This window comes from Rhinopithecus bieti, unplaced genomic scaffold, assembly GCF_001698545.2.
Source record: "Rhinopithecus bieti isolate Rb0 unplaced genomic scaffold, ASM169854v2 scaffold_13900, whole genome shotgun sequence".
Taxonomy (NCBI): domain Eukaryota; kingdom Metazoa; phylum Chordata; class Mammalia; order Primates; family Cercopithecidae; genus Rhinopithecus; species Rhinopithecus bieti.
The window spans coordinates 2,214,448-2,237,550 of record NW_016808376.1 but is presented as its reverse complement, the minus strand read 5'-3'; positions in this window follow the sequence as shown (position 1 = coordinate 2,237,550).

Here is a 23,103-nt window from a genome sequence, read left to right as displayed (position 1 = left end):
CTCTGTCACCCAGGCTGGAGTGCAGTGGCCAGATCTCAGCTCACTGCAAACTCCGCCTCCCGGGTTTACGCCATTCTCCTGCCTCAGCCTCCCGAGTAGCTGGGACTACAGGCGCCCGCCACCTCGCCCGGCTAGTTTTTTGTATTTTTTTAGTAGAGACGGGGTTTCACCGTGTTAGCCAGGATGGTCTCGATCTCCTGACCTCGTGATCCGCCCGCCTCGGCCTCCCAAAGTGCTGGGATTACAGGCTTGAGCCACCGCGCCCGGCCAGTTCTGGTATTTCTAGCTTCTAGGACTTAACTTGAAAAGGGACAAGGATAGATAAATACCTACAATTTACTTACGAAAAAAAGTATTTTTATGTTTATTGTTATGTTAAAGATGTTTATTTTATGTTATTCTATTTTTATGTTTATTGCTATGTGAAAGATGTTTATTTTGCCACGACAGATGAGTAAAAATAATTGGGAAGGCTTCTGAACACTTTAATTGTGCAGCAAGGACTCACCTCTTCTGTTCACCTGAAGTTGTTTGGCAGAGGTTTCAAGGGATCCTCCCTAGTTGCGCTAAGGGTGATTTCAAATGCAAATGCGTTTGGGGTCAAGCAGGAAAATATATAGGAGTGAAATAAGTGAAGCAGGATGGTTATCATTCAACGGAGCAAGTGGATTACGCATGTCCTGTCGACATTTTGTTGCATGGAATTTTTAATAAATCCTCATGCGGGCTACACAATATGTGGACTTTGCCCAAGGGTGGTCTGTTGCTTTCTCTTCTACTTGGCGATGTGAACTCCCTTTCTTTCCTTTTTCTCTCCCTTCTCCAAATAGTAGCATGACAAAGTGGTTAAAAGCATGGATACCAGGACAAACCCTCTCTGGGCCTCAGTTTTGATCGTTTGTAAAGGGGCACCTCTGGTTCTGCTCATGTCTTGTGCTTTGTTTGCAGAAACCAGCCTAGCAACCCCTTTCTTCCAAAGGCCTCCTCCCTACACCCTGCATCAATCCACTGGCACGTTTAGATCTTAGACATTTCCGAGCAGGAAGAAACAGTAAAGGCCATTATGTATACTAGCTGCCATATACAATCCACTTGGTTCCTCCTGACTATGAGAACCACCAGGAAAACGTGTTCAAAATGCACATTCATTGGCCCCGCTCCTTAGAAATTCTGATTTAGTAATGCTGGAGAGGGGTCCCAAGATCTGTATTTTAGCACATTCTAATGTATATTCAGGTTAGGAACCCAATGATCAAACTGATCCTTCTAATATCAAGGAAAAAGAAATTAGGTGGTGTGCCCAGGTTCACCCAGGTAGTGAGCATAATTAGATTAGAACTCAGCACTGCCGGCTTCCAGTAGTATTCCCACTACACGGCCTAGCTTCCCTTGAACTTTCCAAAATGACAAGCTTGAAAGGGGAAAATGATACACTTTTCATGAACATCTTTTAATTTGTAAATGACATTAATTGTAGGATATAAGTCTCAGATTTAAGGACTAGACTATGTGTTTAAAATCAATGCATACAGAAGAGCACACAAATATAAACATTTTGATTTCACCCAAGCAATCTCTGCAACATGTAAGTTTCATTTGGCCTGAATTGGAACAGTCTCCTAGAGGGTCAAACATGGCCTTTGTGTTATTCCAGGATATTCCAGAGAAAAAAGAAAAAAATTAAAAACTAGATGGTAACCAGATTTTAAGAATAGAAACCTATTTTCCCTATTGCAAGTTCCCGTCTCAAGGGAGAAAGAGAATAAGTGTAAAGCAAGCCTATTTCAGGAAAAGATTAAACAAAGACAGGCCCTGCCTCAGAGTTGTGAGAGTAAAAACATTTGCAGTGGAGCAGCTTAAAAGCACGCCTTATTTTATTAGCATCCACTTCTCTTCTGAAAGGCTAATTGTAAAATTTATAGAGCTAATTATCTCTCCAGATTAATATTTATGAACATACAACAGTAAATGTGAGTTCCAAGTGTTGTATTAAGCACTGGCTTTTCTTTTCTCTCTTCACACATACAGGCAAACAACAGATATCTCAAGGTGACGTTAATATTCTCTCTACAATGTATGTAAACAGTTGTGCTAAATTTTTCTTCCCAGTTGCTGCAAATTGGTATTTACCCAGCAACTGAAAACTGTTTTTAACAGTTAATACTCTTGAAACGTATTGGGATCCTTCTGCAAAATGACTGAGAGCTTGGAAAATCAATTACCTAAAAGATTCCCTAATCAAACGGCAAAGAGAGAGACTTCTCTTTATTGACTCATTTAAACTACATTTTATTCTTATATGACAAAGGAAGGGTAATCCAAAACACTTCGTTGTTCTTCCTGCACTTGGAATATGGAGCCTTTATTTCCAGAAACAGAACAAGGTTAAATGTTGCACGAATACTGCATTTCCAAACAAATCCAAGTGTGTTCATTCCAATACACTCAGCTGAAACCCCAACTTTTGTGTATAAATCTTAGCACTTAGCTGGTTCTTCTCTCCATATACGTCATGAAGTTTCCTTTCTCCATAACCTGAAGTAGAGAAAGGTTTACAGAGGACAGGAGGGGAAGATAATGGAAGCCAAGTTTGATGACAAATGAATGGCTGTGGGCCAATCCTGAAACTCTGTGTTTTATTGTTCTCGTCCACACACTTAGGGGTATTTTGCTCTATTGAGAATTCCCAGTCAGGGATTTGTGGTTTGGCAAGAAGACCATGGATGGGTTTTGGGAATTCTCTAACCCTCCACCACTAAAACCTCATATGAATTGATTATATATGAATTAGTAGGAGCATCTTACTGAGAATATTCATTTGCTTCCAGCCATTCTCAAAGGGTTCCAAAACCTCAGAAAGGTTAATGGCTATTTTACTAGATGACCTCCAAGATCCCTTCCTGTTAAAATTCTCTTTAATTCTTGCTCTATCCTTGCTGTAATTTTTCTTTAGTGATCCACCCTTTCTCCTCTGCAAATCAAACTTACTTCTCTCAAAGTTTCCTCCTTCTCAGACTTTAGAATTGCCCTGGTTCAACATCGCAGCCTCCAGCCACCTGGGGCTATGTAAATTTAACACTAAAACTTAAAAATTCATTTCCTTAGTCTCGCAAGCCACATTTGAAATGATCAACAGGCTCCTGTGGCTTTCTTGTGGCTGCTGCATTGGACAGCACAGACAAGGAATATTTTCATCATCTCACAAAGTTCTATTAGAAAACATGGTGTTAAAGACAGTGGTTCCAATGCTCTCCTTACAAGAATCAATATTTTCAGTAAGCTCCCCAAGTGATTCAGATGCAGTGTCTATGCATTAAACTTGGAGAAACAGGGCTGTTAAAGCATGTTTGCTTTAACAAATATGTCCTGAGGAGGAATCTCTACTTCTATATTTCAGTCCTTGTGGATGAACTGTAACCAGCTTAATAGGCAGACAAAACTGAAAATCTAACTTAGCAGTATGCACCTGTAACAACAGTTAAGTCTTGGCCAATGCCAGCAGCCACACTTCAACCATTCATACACTGCTGAGTGTTTAAACTGTGTGCAAATAAGGCATACGCCAAGCTGTAACCAATCCAGCAGTTCTGTACCTCACTTCAATTTCCGTACGTCATTTCCCCTTTATTGTCTGTAAATCTTCTTCCACTGTGTAGCTGTGCTGGAGTCTCTATGGATCTGCTATGATTCTGGGGACTCCCTGGTTCGCAAATCGTTCATTGCTCAACTAAACTCCTCTAAATTTAATTCAGCCAAAGTTTTTCTTTTATCAGGGCAAAGTCTACACATAGAAGAGGAGCTAAAGACATCCTGACCTCTTATTTCCCACTTGTTTTTAGGTATGTGGTGATAACTGTGTTATCACAGACCTGCTGATCGCTCTATTAACATCCTAAGTCTCTATCCGGGGAGTAGGCAGCCTTAGACTCCTATGGTCTTGGGGTTGGAAGGAATCTTTGAGGTTATATAGTCCACTCATTTGCTGCTTGGACCCTTTCTAGACACCTTTCCAACCTAGGGCTCTTGGACTACATACTCTAACAGGAACAGTGATGGAGACAAAACTCAAGGTTGCACATTTGATCTTATAAAAGCCCCAGTTAGATCCTCATCTTTCCTTATGTTGAAACATCTCCTAGTATCTTCTACTCCTGGATTCTAGTTTTGTGTGATCATAGCTCAATTCCGACTTTGGATGTGTGAGGATAGTGCCAGTCTCAGTCTTTCCTTCCTAGATGTCATGTTCTCTAAGTGTATTCTACAGAAGGAAAGGGCTTTTGGAAAAGAATAAACTTTGGTGAGCTGCTTTGGGTGTGACGGGAGAGAAACTGGTCTCCAGTCCTGCCCCGGCAAACTGGTCTTAAGCTTTATTGGGAGAAAGGATTGTCTCCCCAGCTAGAGCAAAATACAGGCAGCAACTTCAGGCTAACCCTAGAGGACCCATAGATTTTTGCATTAAAATGGTTTTGAAGCTTTGGGGCATTGAGACCACTTCCTTGGTAGAAAATAATGTTTTTGCCAACAGCACAGGTAAGCCTGAATTACTTTCCCCATGGGGCTCATGGACAATGTAGGTGAGAACAGAAAAAAATGTGAGGGATAAATCATGAGTAACTAGAAAATGCCCTGAGGACACACAGACATAAACAAGGATAAACCTGATAAAGTGTCAAATCCTACAGTTATAAAAGTGGGGAAGAGCAGATAAATAAATTCCAGGTATTGATGGGACCTCATTGGTACCCTTGGTTTGGTGATTCTAGAGACAAACCGTTATATATCAATCATAATCCTCTTTCAATGCAAGGCCTTTGAATATTTGAAGACAGATTTCACTATCCCCCTGTCCTTTCTTCTTTAGGTTTAAGTCTATACTATTTCTTCCATCTTTCTTTATGCTACGTGGTCTTGAAATCGTTCATTATCTACTGCACAGACTTCAGCTTATCCAACTCCTCTTAAATTGAGAAGTCCAAGACTGAATGTTTTATTCCAGATGTGAGTTGACTGCCCTTGAAAAGAAAGAAACCATCACTTCCTCCTTTCTAAATTCCATATAGTATTTGTACTGACGCAAATTTGAGATTTTACCATTTTTTTCCATTGAAAGCAAAGACTGGCAGAATACAGAAGAAGGTCATGACCTGGGAGCTGCCATTCTTCCCTTTATTTCACCTTATTTTATATTATTTTATGCTTTTAGGGAAAAACACCATGAAATAAGAGGAGCTCCCTAGACCAGCTAGTATAGCTCAGAGACTATGAAGAGTACTCAAAAATGTTTATTGATTGATTGGAAGTCTAAGAAAGAATATGCAGGACTGAGGAAATTACACATTACATGCAATAACAAGGTTGTTAACTGAAATTGGAAAGGATTGGGAGAACTGGTTGGTAAGAATAAAATATCTAGATGATGAACAATTTGTTCAACTATAAAGTGAGAAGCCTTAACTGTATAATCGCTAAGTTTCCTTTTTATTCTTAACTTACATATTTCTACGAAAAAATATAATCTCAGAAAACTATCTCAGGCATTAGCCTTTCTGATATCCCAGCCATCTAGGAATATGAGATCCTCACGAAGGACCCATATCCAAAAGGTATCTAACAATGGATTTCGTCAATGCATTTAAATTTTGAAAAAGAACATTTAAAATGTAAGGGGCTTGCTATAGAAATAGTGACATAAACTAGTTAAAATATCCCTGAGCAGGGTTTCACAAGTGTGGGCCAGTATACAGGAAAATTGGGTCAAGTGGAAAGTATGACAGGAAAGGGTCCTTAGTGAGATTATACATAGTCAGACAAATTTTCACAGGAACAAGGACATCTTGGAAATCTTGCTTCTGTTAGAATATGTGACCTCCCCTCCTTTTTTTTTTAGATGGAGTCTTGCTCTGTCACCCAGACTGGAGTGCAGTGGCATGATCTCAGCTCACTGCAACCTGTGCCTCCTGGGTTCAAGCAATTCTGCCTCAGCTTCCTGAGTAGCTGGGATTACAGGCACCCACCACCATGCCCAGCTAATTTTTGTATTTTTAGTAGACATGGGGTTTTACCACGTTGCCCAGGATGGTCTCAAATACCTGACCTCGTGATTAGCCCATCTTGGCCTCCCAAAGTGCTGGGATTACAGGCGTGAACCACTGTGCCTGGTCTATGTGACCCTTTTAACCTTAATGTAAGTATTTGTGGATATCTTAATGGTTACCAAATCATCACATTAGTTATTTGATTTTCAAAATAATTTGGAGCTGGCTTTATAGAATGAGTCTCTGGATTATTTTGTTTCCTGCTCAATCTTTCTTCTTGTTGGAGCCTCATGTGACTACCCTGGTTTGCCTGAATGTGAGTGGGAGAGGCTGTGCTGTTTTTCTGTTACTTGTGTCGGTGTCAGCTTTCCTGAGTGCTACTGACACAATCTCTCCACCCTGCCAGAGAGTTCTCCTCATCTCTCATTTGGACTGTCATCTCCTATTTGCAATGGTCAATCCAAGTTCTAGCACTCTGGACTTCCCCATAAAGATACCCTCTTGACAGTAAAATGGATCGAAATTGGCAGCTTTCATAGATTGCTCCTTGACTCAAATAATCAGCTATTTCTAAAATTAAATATACAAATTATAGCTAAAGGTTGTACTTAAACTAATATCTGGGGAGCAACTAGTAGCAAATTGAATGAATAGGGCCACATCTTTTGTTCAGTTGTGAATACTACTCATTTGTTAGCTTGTAAACAACACATATATTTCACATCAATTATTATGTGCAAACACTGACATCCTATCTTTGTCAGGAGATTCCGCATATGTGCAATTCACCAACATTTAAAACATAAAAACACATTATCTCTGACATACAGGCAATAATGACTACACTACACTTCCACTACAGAGTGGAATTGTGATCCAAATAGATCTATTTTTCTACAATTGTAACCTTTTCATGGACAAGAAAGAGAAATTTATAAATGTAAATCATTCCTTACCACTCACACTTTATTTTCAGATAATTCTATTAGCTTCTTTAGGGATTTTACAGTCACTAAGAGATCAATTCACCCATTGACTCAATCATATAGTAAATATTTATTGATCCAATGTAATACAGTTTGTTAAGCCACTTTGATTCCCTTTTCTCTGATTCTCAGGAGACAGAACTGCCAAGAGGAGAAAGCTTGAAACGGAAATACAATGATCTAGATTCTATTTTCTCTAATGTTTCATAATCTATGTCATGTATTAGTTTCTTAAAATCATAATTAAAGAACTGCCACGAACTTTAAAAATTATGGGTTTCAATCATTCTGTTTTAAATATGAAGAAACTGAGGCCCAGAAAAATTAAGGAGCTTGCCGAAGGTCACACAGTTGGTTAGTATGGGGTCAGAATGCTTAGCCCAGTGGTCTTGGTAAACCATACTATCATTTAAGGGTGCAAACAGGAATAGGTTGTGAGCTTAGAAGAGTAAAAAAAGGATTTCTTAGAGTCATTCCTGGGTCAATCTATGGAAGAAATAGGATCTGGAGTCTTCTTTTCAGTGAACAATTCTAGATGCCAGCACGGTTAAGAGATTAATAGCAAAGTTTAATAAACTGTCTCTTGCAAAGTGCACGTATGAATTGGGGGAGAGAATAGATCCCCTGCCCTAGTTTCTCTTTTCTTCTAAAGGTTGTACTTTAGAAGGTTGCCCCCATCTTGATTAATCCAAAAGTGATTATAAGCTTTTTGAATGGTCTGACCTTTCCAACTCATGGTCTCATTTTAGTGTTCATGTGAAAACATATTTTGTAAAATATTATTTTAAGGGGAAAACTTTCTTTAAATACATGTTCCTTGCATCATCACTATTATTGCTGTGCAGAAGGAAAAGATAATTTATGGTAATCTTTTTTGATGTGTTCTTGAATTCCCACCAGTCCAGATCTCACACTCTTTGTTATCAGTTCCTGTAAGTCAAATCTCATTTTTTCCCCATCAGCATTCTATTTATAAACTATTACATCAATACTTCATTGCGTTTTGGGAGTGTGTGTGTGTGTGTGTGTGTGTGTGTGTGTGTGTGAGTGTATTTATTTTTGCTCTGCAGCTCCCACTCAAAAACAATTTTGTTTCTTTCTCAGATATTTGGAAAATGTTGTGCATTCTATAATATCAAAGAGGTAATATTTCCTAGAGGAGATTAAACATTTCTTCAAAGTGTCTTGAAGTAACAATATGGTACCAAAAGATGAACATTCTTACATTCTGGGATAACATTGCCTCTATTATGAGACTTTCTATGTTTATCCGCTTGCTGTGTTTTCAAGGTGGAGGGAAGACTTTATTTTAGGCCACAAATATACATTTATACATCTGTATCCATCTATATCCTAACTCCAATGGTGTATAACAGCCTGAGGGTCTAAGACCAATAACAAATGCAACTCAGTGAAAAACGTGTCTTCAACAATGAGCTAACAACCTGTATTAATCCTTGAGGAACTACCCAGACCAAACCAAAGTGAGGCATCCAGTTCCTATTTATCACAGAACCTCCATCCTCTGGAGAAAGGCAATGAGTACCATGAAGACCATCTAAAGACAGTAAGATGCTCATACATACATGTTTCTCCATTAACGTCAGTCCTGCATTTTCAGGCTTCGTAAACCCCAAGATGCAAATCCATAACACTCCCCTGAAGCAGTTCATTGGGATTTGAATTTTACTATGTCTCCATTTGGAAATTCCAAGAAACCAGAACTTGAAAGGAACTTGTTATTCCTTTACAGCACTTACTTGTTCTTTTATACCCTTTTTTCTTCAAGCATTAATTAAACAAAAACATGTTCTTGTGTAGAGAACAAAAATATGTTTTGTTACTAAACAAAAACAGACACTATGTGTAGAGAACTATCAGGCTTTGGAAGATTTTAAAAGCAGGAAATAGAGTTCCTGTGTCTTAGATCAGGAGATTATGATGTAGTTGAAGAGTCCCAACATGCATGAGCTAAGAAGCTATTAGACGTGAAAGTTAATATTAGCATCAAAAACTTAAGCGTATCAAGCATTGGGATGATTGGTGCAAAAGGAAATTAGTCTTAGCTCTTATAGGAAGAATTAATGTCAAGATGTGAATGCCTAGAGAGGGTGTGGACCCATGGAAGGACTGAATCTACCCATGAAACACAAGCAACTAAGTCATCCTGTTGAAAAGTGCCAATGTAATGAAAGTAGAATATCCTGAGAAATGCAAATTTGGGTAAGATAATTAGATTTTGGGGCTGGGGTATGCTTGCATGGTCCTTTTCCCACTTTGGAAATCAATATTCTAATCTGTTCTTCCTTTAGATTATTCCTCTGATATACAATAACTGAGGACCTCATGAAAGCTGATAAAAAGATTTGTTGAGAACAACTGGGCCCAAATTCCACAATTAGAATACACAGATTTTCAGTCCTATCAGGCACTGAAGAGGTGATCAAGTGAGTTACCAACCTTTGATTCCTCCCTACTAAGGAACAAATAACCCATGGCCATGGAAGCTCTGTCAACAGCTCTTGTCCAGTCTAGATTTATTTCTGTGTGTCCTGAGATTTTCTCATCATTTACTCTGGGCCCAATGCAGTTTGCTTCTTGCTTCAGGGTCCCTATCTTAGTCTTTGCTTATGGACTTTCTCAAGATACAGATTCTGCCTGTCAGTTTCCCTGCTGTGCTCTGAGCCCACTATTTTGATGACTGCATTCCCTTTTGTGTAATTAGTGTTTTCCTTCTTGCTGCGGTAATGGGACTGGATATGTAAACCCCTCTGGGGTTGGAATAGCCTCTTCCTCTTTGGTTTCCTAAATGAAAGCAAATCTCTCACTCACATAGGCCTCAGCAGCACCATATTTCTGGTACAACACAAGTAAACGTCACACTGGTAAGAGTAACTCCATTGTTAGTTTATTTACTTTATGCCAGTTACTCTGGATAGTGTACCACACACTGTACAAGTGAATGGGAAGTGGATGAAGAATGAAAGAAGATCAGAATGGATAGAATTGCGGGAGGCAGAGAAAGCACCCTGAAAGAGGTGAATTTTGTGCTACGTTTTATAGTTTGGTAGAGAGATGGTTAACGGATATTTGAAATAAGAGAAATAGCATGGGTAAAGGTACAATGGTGGGAATATCCAAGTCATCCAAGAAAAATTAAGGCAATTGCACAAAAGTAGACTTATTGTTGCAAAACCATTGGCTTCTTAATGCAAGTTAAAGTAGGCTCCTCTTTCTTTACCTATCCACTGGGAAGTCTTCCTATATTAATTAAGTTAGAAGCATTGCAAGCCTTCTCTGGGGTTGATTTCTTCTTTCATGAGCTCATCACATGTCAAAACACGTGCCTCAGAAAGCGAGTATTTATGCTCATTGGGCTGCATCTTATTTAAAAAAAAAAGAACTCCAAAATTAATCTAGGCAGACTTTTATTTCATATTAACTACTAACTTTACATAGGGGTAATGGGTAGGAAGCTCTCAGCTCTTCGCAGTTCTTTGACCCTTAGTCCTTTAACTTCTCTTACACCTGTACCCCCCAGTTTGGTCTCTAGCTCCCTAAAGGGATGAAGCAGAACTCTTGTAGTCCTGGCCATACGAGAAACAGAAAAGCTCTGGGGCTAAAGGCCCAGCCAGATAAAGCAGCAGCCAGATGCCTGAAATGTTCTGTTTTACAGCTTCTGCAAAAGATTCTGAATGCAAAATCTTTTATGTTAGTGCATGAGACTGCTAAAATGTCTACTTTGATTTGATTTAAAATCTACTTTGATATGATTTACTCCTCCAAATCCAGAGATGATGTCTGCTCATGATTTGGGACCTTGCCAGGGGTCAAGGATTCCTCTAATGCGATCTTTAAAAACGTTTTTTTTCAGTTGTTGAATTTCACCTAGAGTGTCCAACACTCTGAGCATGAACCAATAGTATATTTCCATTTTTCCCCTAATTTATATGTTCCTTGAGTGAATATCTTGTTCTTTGTAACACTTCTACCTTTTATAGTCTATTCTGCACCGAAGCTGTTTTAATTGGATGTGTTGACCTAAAAATTTAAACACATGACCTCAGTAGCCAGAGGGAAGCTAAGCTTTCAATTCTTGGAACAGACTGCACATATTTGATGTTAGGTCAGACAGAGAAACCACATGGTGAGAGAGTCGTCTTTTTACGTGGTGGTGGAAAAGGTTATGAATTGGAAAAACAAAAAACTCAAACCCTGACATGTTGCATAAAACACACTCAACAAAAGAAAAACCTGTCTGGATTAGGTATTTTGCAAATGAAAATTTCTTACATTTCTAGGAGGATAAATGTGCAACATAGAGCAAGTTTTGTGGTACTTTATATAGAACATCAATTGACAAAGGACAACTTTGGTTGATAAAGGAAAACGGGTATGACCCAAATGCAAAGCATGGATTAACTCAGGCTCCTTCCATGAGTTAGACCTTATTCTACATCTAACACCCTTCAAGAATGGGTTAATAAGTAATGTGTTCTCTTGTATTCTTTCATTCATGTTTTGGTGGCTATTATTAGGAGAAACAGGCTCAGTGAAACGCCATATGTATGGGATGGTGATCAATTGTGCTTATATTTATTATTACATTGTGAAGGCTGGGTTATTTTTCTTGAAGTTATTAGGTATACCCAGCATTTTTAATAAGAACAACTAAATAAAAGTAATTTGCTTGAATAAAAACATTAACACAGGTCAGGTGAGGTGGCTCATGGCTGTAATGCCAGCACTTTCAGAGGCCAAGGCAGGTCGATCACCTGAGGTCAGGAGTTCAAGACCAGCCTGGCCAACATGGTGAAACCCCGTCTCTACTAAAAATACAAAGAGGAAAAAAAAAAATTAGCTGGGCATGGTGGCGGGCATCTGTAATCCTGGTCGGGAGGCTGAGGCAGAAGAATCGCTTGAGCCCGGAAGGCGGAGGTTGCAGTGAGCCGAGATCGCGCCATTGCACTCCAGCCTGGGTAACAAGAGTAAAACTCCATCTCAAAAACAAAAACAAACAAACAAAAAACATGAACATACATACTGCCAGCTACAATGTTTGGGTTGTTTGAACATATTATAATTCACAAATACAAGAATACTTACTTTGAACGAAAGCAGCTTTCTCTCCTATTTGCCACTATTTTCATGAGAAGACCCATAATTTGTAAACGAAATGGAACTCTTGTTAAACCTCTTTGAATTCCTGATTTATCCTTTGTTGCCAGCTCACCACTCATCATTCGTAACAAGTTGGTTGGTTGATGGTAACACGTTTCTCATTTAGCTTTTTCTTCTTCGCTTTTTTCCTTAACCTGTGGCGTAGACATTTATCTCCTCCTGCCCAGCATGGTACGGCCCCCACTAGCAGTTTCATGCCTTCAGTCTGCTTCTTGCACAATCCTTCTTCCACTTTGTCATCAGTCGGTCCTACTGATGACAGTCCTGCTGCCTTCACTATATCATTTACCTGCTCAAAAGCCTTCTATTGGTCTGCAGTGCCTGTGGGATAACGTCCTTGGCTTTCAAAGTTCTTTACCATCTACTCTTTATTTCCCACGACTCCCATAGAACCCTCCTTTATTTAAGAGAGTGGATTTTATGAAATACGTCTTCCGAGTCCCAAATTTATATTCAGGCCATTTTTAACTTCCCAATTTCTCTTTAAAATACAAAATTTCTGAGGTCCTCTGTGACCAGATCAGATCACATTGATCCTTCTTGACTGTGAACACGCTGAACAATTTTTTTTTTAAATCAGAAGAATACTTCTCTTTGGCATCTAATACTTATTGGCTTTCACAGAATAATATATAAATAAAATAAGCAAATGAAAACTCTAGAAAGTAGGGGCTTGGTCTTATATTTCTTTGCATCACCTGTGACACTGAAATCATCACTTTAAATGTGTGAGGATCTCAATGAATATTTTGTTTGNTAAGAGAGTGGATTTTATGAAATACGTCTTCCGAGTCCCAAATTTATATTCAGGCCATTTTTAACTTCCCAATTTCTCTTTAAAATACAAAATTTCTGAGGTCCTCTGTGACCAGATCAGATCACATTGATCCTTCTTGACTGTGAACACTCTGAACAATTTTTTTTTTAAATCAGAAGAATACTTCTCTTTGGCATCTAATACTTATTGGCTTTCACAGAATAATATATAAATAAAAATAAGCAAATGAAAACTCTAGAAAGTAGGGGCTTGGTCTTATATTTCTTTGCATCACCTGTGACACTGAAATCATCACTTTAAATGTGTGAGGATCTCAATGAATATTTTTGTTTGACTATTTTTAATCACATAAAAGCTGAAACACTTGACTATGTTGAAACTTGATCAAATAAAATATTCTATTTCTCATTTAATCTGAGCTTTATTTACAGATTTTAATTTATAGAAAAATAGATATAAGATGTAAGATGTTTACATATTTTATTTATAACCAATACATAATCAATAAAAGCAATAACATTGTGAGTACATCTACTCACAAGATCTATTTCCTGCTCTTATTTCATCAAACTGGAAACTTCTTGAAAGAAAGAATTCTGCATCTCTTTGGTACAGATTACCACCCCAAAGAAAAATATACAGTCCCACTCAACCCTTGGACACAGAACGGAATTGTAAGTCAGTGCAGTCAAGGTATAAAAACTCTTCTGTAAGGGCAAAGATTTCATGATGAAATCACCAGAAGCAATTGCAACAAAAGCAAAAATTGACAAACAGGATCTAATTAAAGAGCTTCTGCACTCAGAGTAAATAGGCAACCACCAGAATGGGAAAAAATTTTTTACAAACTATCCATCTGACAAAGGTTTAATATCCAGAATCTACAAGGAACTTAAACACAGTTACCATAAATAAAAACAAACAACCCCATTAGAAAGTGAGCAAAGTACATGAACCTACACTTCTAAAAAGACATTCATGCAGCCAACAAACACATTAAAAAAAAAACTCAGCAACACTGATTATTAGAGAAATTCAAATCAAAATCACAATGAGCTATACCAGTCAGAATGGTGATTAAAAAGAATCAAGAGATACTGGCAAGGTTGTGGGGAAATAGAAATTCTTTTACACTGCTGGTGGGAATGTAAATTAGTTCAACCATTGTGGAAGATGGTGTGGTGATTCCTCAAAGACCTAAAACCAGAAATACCATTTGACCCAGCAATCCCATTACTGGGTATATATCCAAAAGAATATAGATCATTCTATTACAAAGATACATGCATGTGTATGTTCATTGCAGCACTATTCACAATAGCAAAGACATGGAAACAACCCAACTGCCCATCGATGATAGACTGGATAAAGAAAATATGGTACATATGTACCATGGAATACTATGCAGCCATAAAAAGGAATGATACCATGTTCTTTGCAGGGACACAGATGGAGCTGGATGGCATTATCCTCATCAAACTAATGCAGGAACAGAAAACCAAACACCACATGTTCTCACTTATAAGTGGGAGCTGAACAATGAGAACACATAGACACAGGGAGGGGAACAACACACACTGGGGCTTGTCAGGAGAGGTGGGAAGGGGGAAGGAGAGCATTAGGGAAAACAGCTAATGCATGCTGGTTTCATACCTAGGTGACGGGTTGATAGGTGCAGCAAACCACCATGGCATACGTTTACCTATGTAACAAACCTGCATCTCCTGTACACGTGCCCCAGAACTTAAAATAAAAAGAAAAATAAAAAAAGAAGAAACCAATCAAACAAAAACTCTTTCCTGAATCCTGGGATTAAGTCAGAAGATTTAATACAGAGATACCCAGAAAGAACAAGGGACTTCAATAGACAATACACTGCTCTTAATGATTAAAAAAAAAAAAATAGTCTGAATTCCCTTTATATTTAATTTAAACCTTGCAAATGGGACTTCTTAAAGAACCATTCTGCAGTGCAGGTCATGGACCCAGACTCTCTCTCAGGGACTAATACCACACGTGTTGCCATTAATTAGGCATAGAAAAGAATGTTACACTTTCTAAAGCTATTCTCCACGGCCATGGCCACATTCTTACAAGATGCTCTTCCCCATTGAGGTGAATCCCATCAGCTGGTTCTACCTCCCTCTCCTCTTATTCCTGTCACTGACGGACTATGTCCTCCCTCTCTTTATTTATTAAAGTCTTGAGTTCCAGACCCTCTGTCCTCTCCTCCATTCCTATTCTCATTTCATCCTGAGAAATGATAGAATTCTACCCGTGCCTATACTTCACTTCTAGAGTTTTATGCTCTGGCTTATCTCATGACCCACGGTCACTCCATCAGATACCCCTGAAATCTACTGCAAGAATCTGCTGTCTGACTCAGCCTTACAAGCATCCTGATAGCAACCTTTCCTTGATCCCATAAGACCTCCTAATGATGCCCCATGTACCCTTCCAGTCATTTTCACATTATTAACAACTGCTCAGATGCCTTCACTTTCTTTATAGTTCAATTTACAACCCATGGTCGCTTGTATTATTACTGCTTGATACAAACTGTCACCAAACTTGACTTTCTCTCCTGCTCCTGAATTCATGTGGTGAAAGCCTACTTGCCAATACTTCAGCAGCTTAATATCCATAGGTTCTGGAGAAATATTGTATTATTTGGGTGACTGGATACACTTTATTATTTTATTACTGTCAACAGTCCATAATATTTACCATTTTAATCAATGTCTTTCTTGCAGTGCCTTCCTTTATCCCAGGCCAGCCAACCAACCAAATGTGTCTGCTTTTTACTGACTGGAGTACATTCTTTACTAATAGGTTTAGTAAATGTCTGTGGGTGGTAAATGCTCTAATGTCTTCGACTGTCTGAATATTTTGCTTTTCTGTCATTTTGCAAAATTCCAGTCAATCTAATTCTCGCATTTTTAAATGTTTTTCCAGTCCTCTGATGCTAGCCTGCCATTTGCTTCTGAAAGTATTAAATTATGACTGATGAAAAGGCTGATGGTTATGTAATTGTCTGTTTCTTTCAAGTCACCTTTCTTTTCTCTCTAGAAGCTCTTAAGATTTTAATATTAACCTTGATGTACTTTTATTTAATTACAACTCATCTCATTGAGCCTTTGATTTTATTTAACCAGCTTAGTATTCAGAGTGCACTTTCAATCTCGAAAAAACTACTCATCTTTTTTTTCCTGCAAAAATCTCAGAAATATGTCTTCAAATACTGTTTTCCAACCATTTCCTGCATGCTCTTCTTCTGAAACTCTCTTTAGACATATGCTGAAGCTTCTTGAGCTATCTTCCACATCTCCTAACTTCTCATTCACGCTTTTAATATCTTTATCAATGTTCCAGGTACATTTCTCAGTACTGTCTTCCCACTTACTAATTCTTTCCTTAACTATGCTACTCTTATATCATGGCATCTTATACTGTGGCAAATATATACATATTTATGTGTTTTATACAGATATTTTAAATTTTAGCATCTTTAATTATTAGGTTTCTAAGTGGGTCTCTTTCATATACACCCATTTTAGCCTTTTTCTTTACATTTTAGTAATCTTTTAAAATTGATATTATTCTTTCATTTATCTCTTTGAACATCCTAAATATTTACATAAAATTCCTTTCACCTGGGGTGAATTTGTGTTTTGCTTGTTGACTTAAATGCTAGCTTCTTGAGAATCAATATTGGTTGTTAGGATCATCTTGAGCTGAGGTTTTCTGTTTTTTCTGTCTCTCACTTGTGTTTTGTTAATCTCAACTCATTCCTTGCCTCCACCCTGCTCCTGGGATGCACAGTGTGGAACCAAATCTTACAATTGTGCTTCAGGGCTCTTCAGGCCACTGACTGATCCAGGAGGTGGGTTTGACTTGGCTTCTCACCCTGAGGCATTGCTGCTCTGCTCCTCTCAATGCCCTTATAGACCCACAGCTCCCTATATGCAAGACCCCAGGTATCAGGTGAGCAACTGCCTCATGTTGTGATACCGCAATGTGGGAGGCACTAGATTGGTTTCTCAACTACCTTTTCTTCTTCCTGTTATCTAGAGAGGTTGGGAAGCCAATGCACTCTCTTTCAGTTATAATTTACATTCTGCCAATGAGGTACATCCATATTAGATTTGGGAGCAAGTAAGACAGAGGCAATCTTCCTGAGGATTCTGTTTGTTTCTGCTTGGTAGCAAGGTCATAGTTCTCCTGAAGCAGTTTCTGGTGAGCATTCTCCTGATGTCCAGAGTTTGCCATGACTGTGGCAGCAGCTATCAGTCTAAGACAGCATAGCTCCCAAAGCCACTGAGGTTGTGGCTCCTCAGTGTCTGGTTCATGGTGTTTCAGGAGTCATTCCAAGAAGTCTACCTGGAACCGGCTTCTTCAGTCTTCCCAATGATTTCCTCAAGCACCTGATTCTTTGCATTGAATTCCTCTCTCTTTAAAATGTATAGGATGCTTTTTGTTTCTTCTGCACAACCCAACTGATATACACATCTTAACCCTAGCTTCACAAATGAGCCTGGGATAAAATATATTTTATCCTTTACTGATATGGTTTGGCTGTGTCTCTACCCAAATCTCATCTTGAATTGTAGCTCCCATAATTCCCATGTGTTGTGGGAGGGACCCAGACCCAGTTGGAGATAATTAAATTATGAGGATGGTTTCCTCCACACTTTTCTCGTGGTAGTGAGTAAGTCTCATGAGATCTTACTGTGCAATAAGGGAAAACCCCTTTCTCTTGGTTCTCATTTTCTCTCTTTGCCTCCTGCCAGGTTAGACATGCCTTTGTCCTTCCCTTGCCTTCCCCCATGATGACGAGGCCTCCCCAGCCAGGTGGAACTGTGAGTCCATTAAACCTCTTTTTCTTTATAAATTACCCAGTCTCAGATATGCCTTTATCAGCAGCAGGAAAACAGACTAATAAACTTACCAAATCCCAGAAAATTCTCAGTTATCAAGCCTGATTTTTGAACTGGTAATTAGCAGCTCCCTTTCTTCCAATGCCATAGTTTTCTGCTCTGTTTCAAGTAAATGACAGTGATATCTTCTAACATCGATCTAGCCTTTCTTTCTATTTTATTTCTCCTTGCTACAGGTTGGAGGAGAAGGAATGGCATGAAAGCATAAATTTATTACAACATTGTAACTAGTAGTCGCTTCTTTAAAATGAGTGTAGTTCAGATTTATGGCCATAGGCTCCGATAGGTACTCAAGACCACCTCTTTCAATTCCACTGTACTTCCGTAGTAAATCAGCTTTTTCTTTCTCCAAATTGAGAACTTCAAAACCTTTCCCTTCTTTTTAAACCCTCCCTAGTCCTCCTCGTCACTCACATTTATCACTAAGAAAATAAAAGGCAATAAAATGAAACTCCTTTCTTTCTCTATCATCACATCGACAAACTCCTCTGCCTCTGTGCAGAACTTTTTTGCTTGCCTTCCTGTTACATCCAAGAAGGGTACCAGTATTGCTGTAGGCAAAGACAACTTCTGATCTGCACCAGATTCCATTATATCTTGGTTCCTCTAAACGAAGGGTGAGCAAACTCTTCTGGTAAAGGTCCAGGTAGTAACAAAAATGTTAGGCTCTTTGTCACAACGACTCAAGTCTGCAGATGTGGCATGAAAGTAGCCATAGGCAATAAGCAACCAAGAGGTTATGCTTCTGTAAACTTCATTTACAAAATGGATGCTCCCTCGAATTGCGGGCAGTAATTTGCTGATCCCTGATCTGGGACCTTTCCTCTTCACTTACCTTTTTTTCTCCTGACTCATCCTCCCCTTCCTCTCTAATCACCTGCCTTGTAAATAATCTTATACCCATATCAAGTATCTTTTTGGAATCATGTCTGCCTGCAGTTACCATACTATGCTTTCAAATGAGTTGTTTGCTCTCATTCTCTCAATTTCTTCATTTATTCTTTAATCCTTTCTACTTGAAAGGACTCTATTTAAAGCAGCTTTGCCTTCTTTTAATTCCTATCTTATCACTCTTTTTGCTTTATAGTACTTACACCCTGTAATTATTTTGTTTTTTTCCTTTTTGTATACCCTCTACCTTATTCCCCCAGAGTGAGAGTTCCAGGAGGGTAAGGATGTGGTCAGCTTTGTTCATTGCTTAATCACTGGGTACCCTAATATGGATTGTAGGAGTTTTGTAAATATCTGTTGAATGAATGAAGGAATCCAAAATGCTGTTTTAGACACTGTGGTATGCTGCCTAGATCTACTCTCCAGGATTTATTTCCCCAGCTGCTGGGAGTCCTGCCAGAAGGTAGACTTTTTTGGAAGTATTTCTGCTCAAGGGGGTCACATCACCCAAAGTCATGGCCCCTTCCTGGGGAGGCCTCCATCCAGCGAAAGACCAGTGTAGGAGGTTGCTAATTACTGGTCAAGACTCAGGCATCGATGCCTGAGCATTTTCTGGGATTTTGGTATCAATGTAGGAGATATACAGGCTTGACCCCCTTTGCTTCTTCTCAGGCCAATTGTGAAGGGTCACTCCACCTTCAGAGCTCCTAGTAGCCTGGTGAAGCCTCTGTTCACTGTATAAAAGCTTGGCTTATTTTCCTGCCCAATTCTGCTTCTCTCCCTTCCTTCCCTGCCCTTCCCTTGGGTATTGATCCCAAGCGCACTCCCAGATAAACCTCCTATACTTGAATCTCTAGTTTAGAGCTAGCTTCCCCAAGGACTCCAACCTGTGACACTTGCTGAAGTTTAATTGATCTATAAATGGCAACATAGGATTGAAACTAACCTCTACTTGAATTTCAAAGTCAATGCACTTTTCCTGATCTGTTTGTTGGAAGTGTAGCACGATTCTCTAGTTTTAAAATAAACTCCCTTTATTTCTATTCCTTCTTCAGGTGTCTCTACCATTAAAACTGACTTAACAATAGAGGAAATGTTTAGTCACGGAATCTATTTATATCTATTATTTAAAAGAAGTCTATCTGGAAATTTTGCTCTTATTTTATTCAGACTGTCTTCTCTTAAATGAACACTGTCCTTTTCTGCATAACCATCCACTTCACTTTTATCTTCGCAGATGTGACCAATACTTAAATATGTATATTTATGCATATGTGGAGGTAAATATGTGTGTCTCTAAAAGCCAAATGCCAAGCATGTTCTTTGGCTACAGTTTGTATAATCTGAGTAAATATAAAAATTTAAGTAGAGATTGGTGGAAGAGGCCCATTCTAGGATAGTTACTTATTTTCAAGAAGCCAAAACAGTCTCTAGCAGTGTTTTGATAAGATCGCAATATAATAGCCTTGAAAAAATCTGAAGTCTTTTGGACTCAACATAGAATTCAGGTCTAATCTATTTACATATGTTGTGAACAAGAGATGGCAACCTGAGGGTTTATAAAAGGTGGCTGTTTCATCTTTTTCTCAAAGTTAAAATCCGTAAGTACCTTTCTGTTGTGCTATCGTGCAAGGTCCTTGCAAGAACCTAGAGCAGCACAGTCACTGGCAACTGAGACACTATTACGTTTTTTTCCTGCATGTTTGCCATATAAGTGAATGGGAAGCCCTGCAAAGTGCTGAGGTCCTTGGACCTCAGTTTGATCCCATCTAGAGAGATTATGGTTCGCAATTTCCCTAGAGCCTTCTTTTAAAATGACATCTATTAAAGCCTAATATGCTTATCCCTGGACTCTGAGTTCCTTGAGGGTAAAGACCATGCATGGTTCTGTTTTGTGTCCTCATGAGTTGGATAAAAGCCACATAAATACACATATAGGTTAGAATGGTTTGGAATAGAGTTCCATGTAATTTCCAAAGTTCTCTTTTATATAGCTTCTGAAGTGCAAGAAAAGGAGAAAATGATGCAAAGTTAGAAGCAGATTTAATTTCTGCTAACTAAAGCATAAAGTCAAGTACGGTAACCTCCACTGCCTCATTAATTGCTGACCCTTAATTAAAGGTATCATACATCATTAAGGACTGAGCCTAAATAAAGTAAATGCAAAATTAGATAAGCATAGCTATTACCTTAATATGAAGCTAATGTAGCTCCTTATTTAATGATTATACAAATAGGCTCTCAGGCTGAAGATAATAGATATTTGCATTACTGTGCTTATTAAAAGGAAGTCTGTAAGTCCAAAATTCTTCCTTGCAGAGAAATTAATGAACGCACACAAAGTCTTCCAAAGTCTTACGTATTCTTACACCAGAAGCATCCAGGAATGACCCAGAGAATCTTCTCATGGAGGCCTTTTGACCCTCTAGAGCCAAGTCTTACGAAAGTTAGGATAAGGAGCTGCATTGCTCATCCAACACATCTGCTTAGGGCTAGACACGTTAAGGATAATGAGAGTTTCCAGTCATTCTCTTTTGGGGAAGCCCCTCTTCCTATTCATTTGAAAGCATTTTTATTCTGCATGTTCCCTCTCTACCTCCCCTTTGCAGGGGTCTATCCCTGTGGGTTTATGAGAGCCATCATCACTGGTCGGTATTTCAGAACTCTGACTTACTCTTTCAGTCACTTGTTACATAACCAGGAAAGCAGGTCAACATTGCTCTTAACATTTTCTGGAGAAATTAAGGAGAAAAGGCTGCAAGGGACTTGTTCAGTGTTGTCCCAGCCGGTGTACAGGGACTTCAAGTGCTCAGATAATAGCCTGGGCCACTTGACTGAATGCCTCTCCTCACTCTACCTTCTCTCGAACCTGAGTGAGAAAATAAGCCCCTTTATCAATTAATTAAAGAATGTGGGCTCTGGAGCCAGGCCAATTTGGGTTAAAAATTCCATTTCTGACACACTTGGCTGTATAATCCTGGACACTTTTCTTTGAGCATGCATTTCTTCATTTGCACAAAGGTGAAAATCCTGATCTCATGGAGTCATAATGAAATGATTTATGCAGAGCTCTTACCACAGTGCCTGGCACACTGTAGGTTGCTTATTAACGGGGACCCCTTTTATCCGTGTATTTATTTGACTAGTGATTTCTTGTGGAGGTGGTTTAAGTGTGCCTTCCATTTGCTCTTCTTGGTGGAGGTAGGAAGGGCAGATTGTTTAGAGCAGTGTGGAACCCCAGCCTGGGCTTGCATTTTGGCACTTGGCTGCCTTTCTTTGTGGAGAAAATGAGTATGCGTGTGTGTGCATGTGTGTGTGCTTGTGTGCATTCTATTAACAAGACATATTGGTCTTAGAAGAGGAAAGGGCAAGGTGTAATGAGTCCAAAACAGATGAAAAGGGTAACGAGGTGATGAAAATGGTCATCAACACTTTTGTTTCTGTCCCTGGTCACTTTTACATAGTCACAATTCCAGCGATTTGCTGTAAAACGTATCTTCACAGGTGTGATGGGTTGAAATAAAAGGAGGAGAAAAATCAATTGTGCACCAAGAAATCAAAATGTTTGCTTGCTAAAAAAATACAAATTAATTCCTTATGCCAAGTCCCAGTAAGGACTCCACCCAGCTCTTCCGGGCAAATGTGTTGATGTGTCGCCATTTCTGCTGGTGCATTTCTGAGCTGAGCTGCAGGGGATGTCATGTGTTGCGGTAATTGCCATGGAAACCATTGTCGTCGAATGAATAGAGAGGTTTTAAATCCTTGGTAATGAGCCTGAGAACCTAAGTAGGGCTTCAAGTTTAACTTGCTGGGAAGTGTTGGAAGTGGTTTACACTTCACACAGAGGCATTGGAGGCAAAAGGTAGGGAGCAAAGGACGGGAGAGAGGAATTTTTTTTTTTTTTTTTTTTTTTTTTTTTTTTTTAATGCAAATAAAATAACCTAACACATTATGCTTCTACTTGCACTTTTTCATGAGAAAAGAAACACCAAAGATGCATAGCATCAAGCCCCAAACTCTGAGCCACACTCTTGCCTGTTGAACCAAGTGTCACTTTGATACATTTCACTTAAATCAACACTTCTCAATTCCTCTCTCACAAATCTCAACAAATGTGAGTGTTAACTATTTTTAAGGCAATTTATTCCGAGGCTTATTTAGATGGCGAGATCCCTGCAGGCGAGGCTCCGTTTTGTTCTTTGTGTTTCTGCAGGTCCACAGAAAACACATTACGTAGACTGAGCCTTCACAGAGCACACAGCCTCAGGTTTCTTCCATTTGAAGCGTGATGAGAA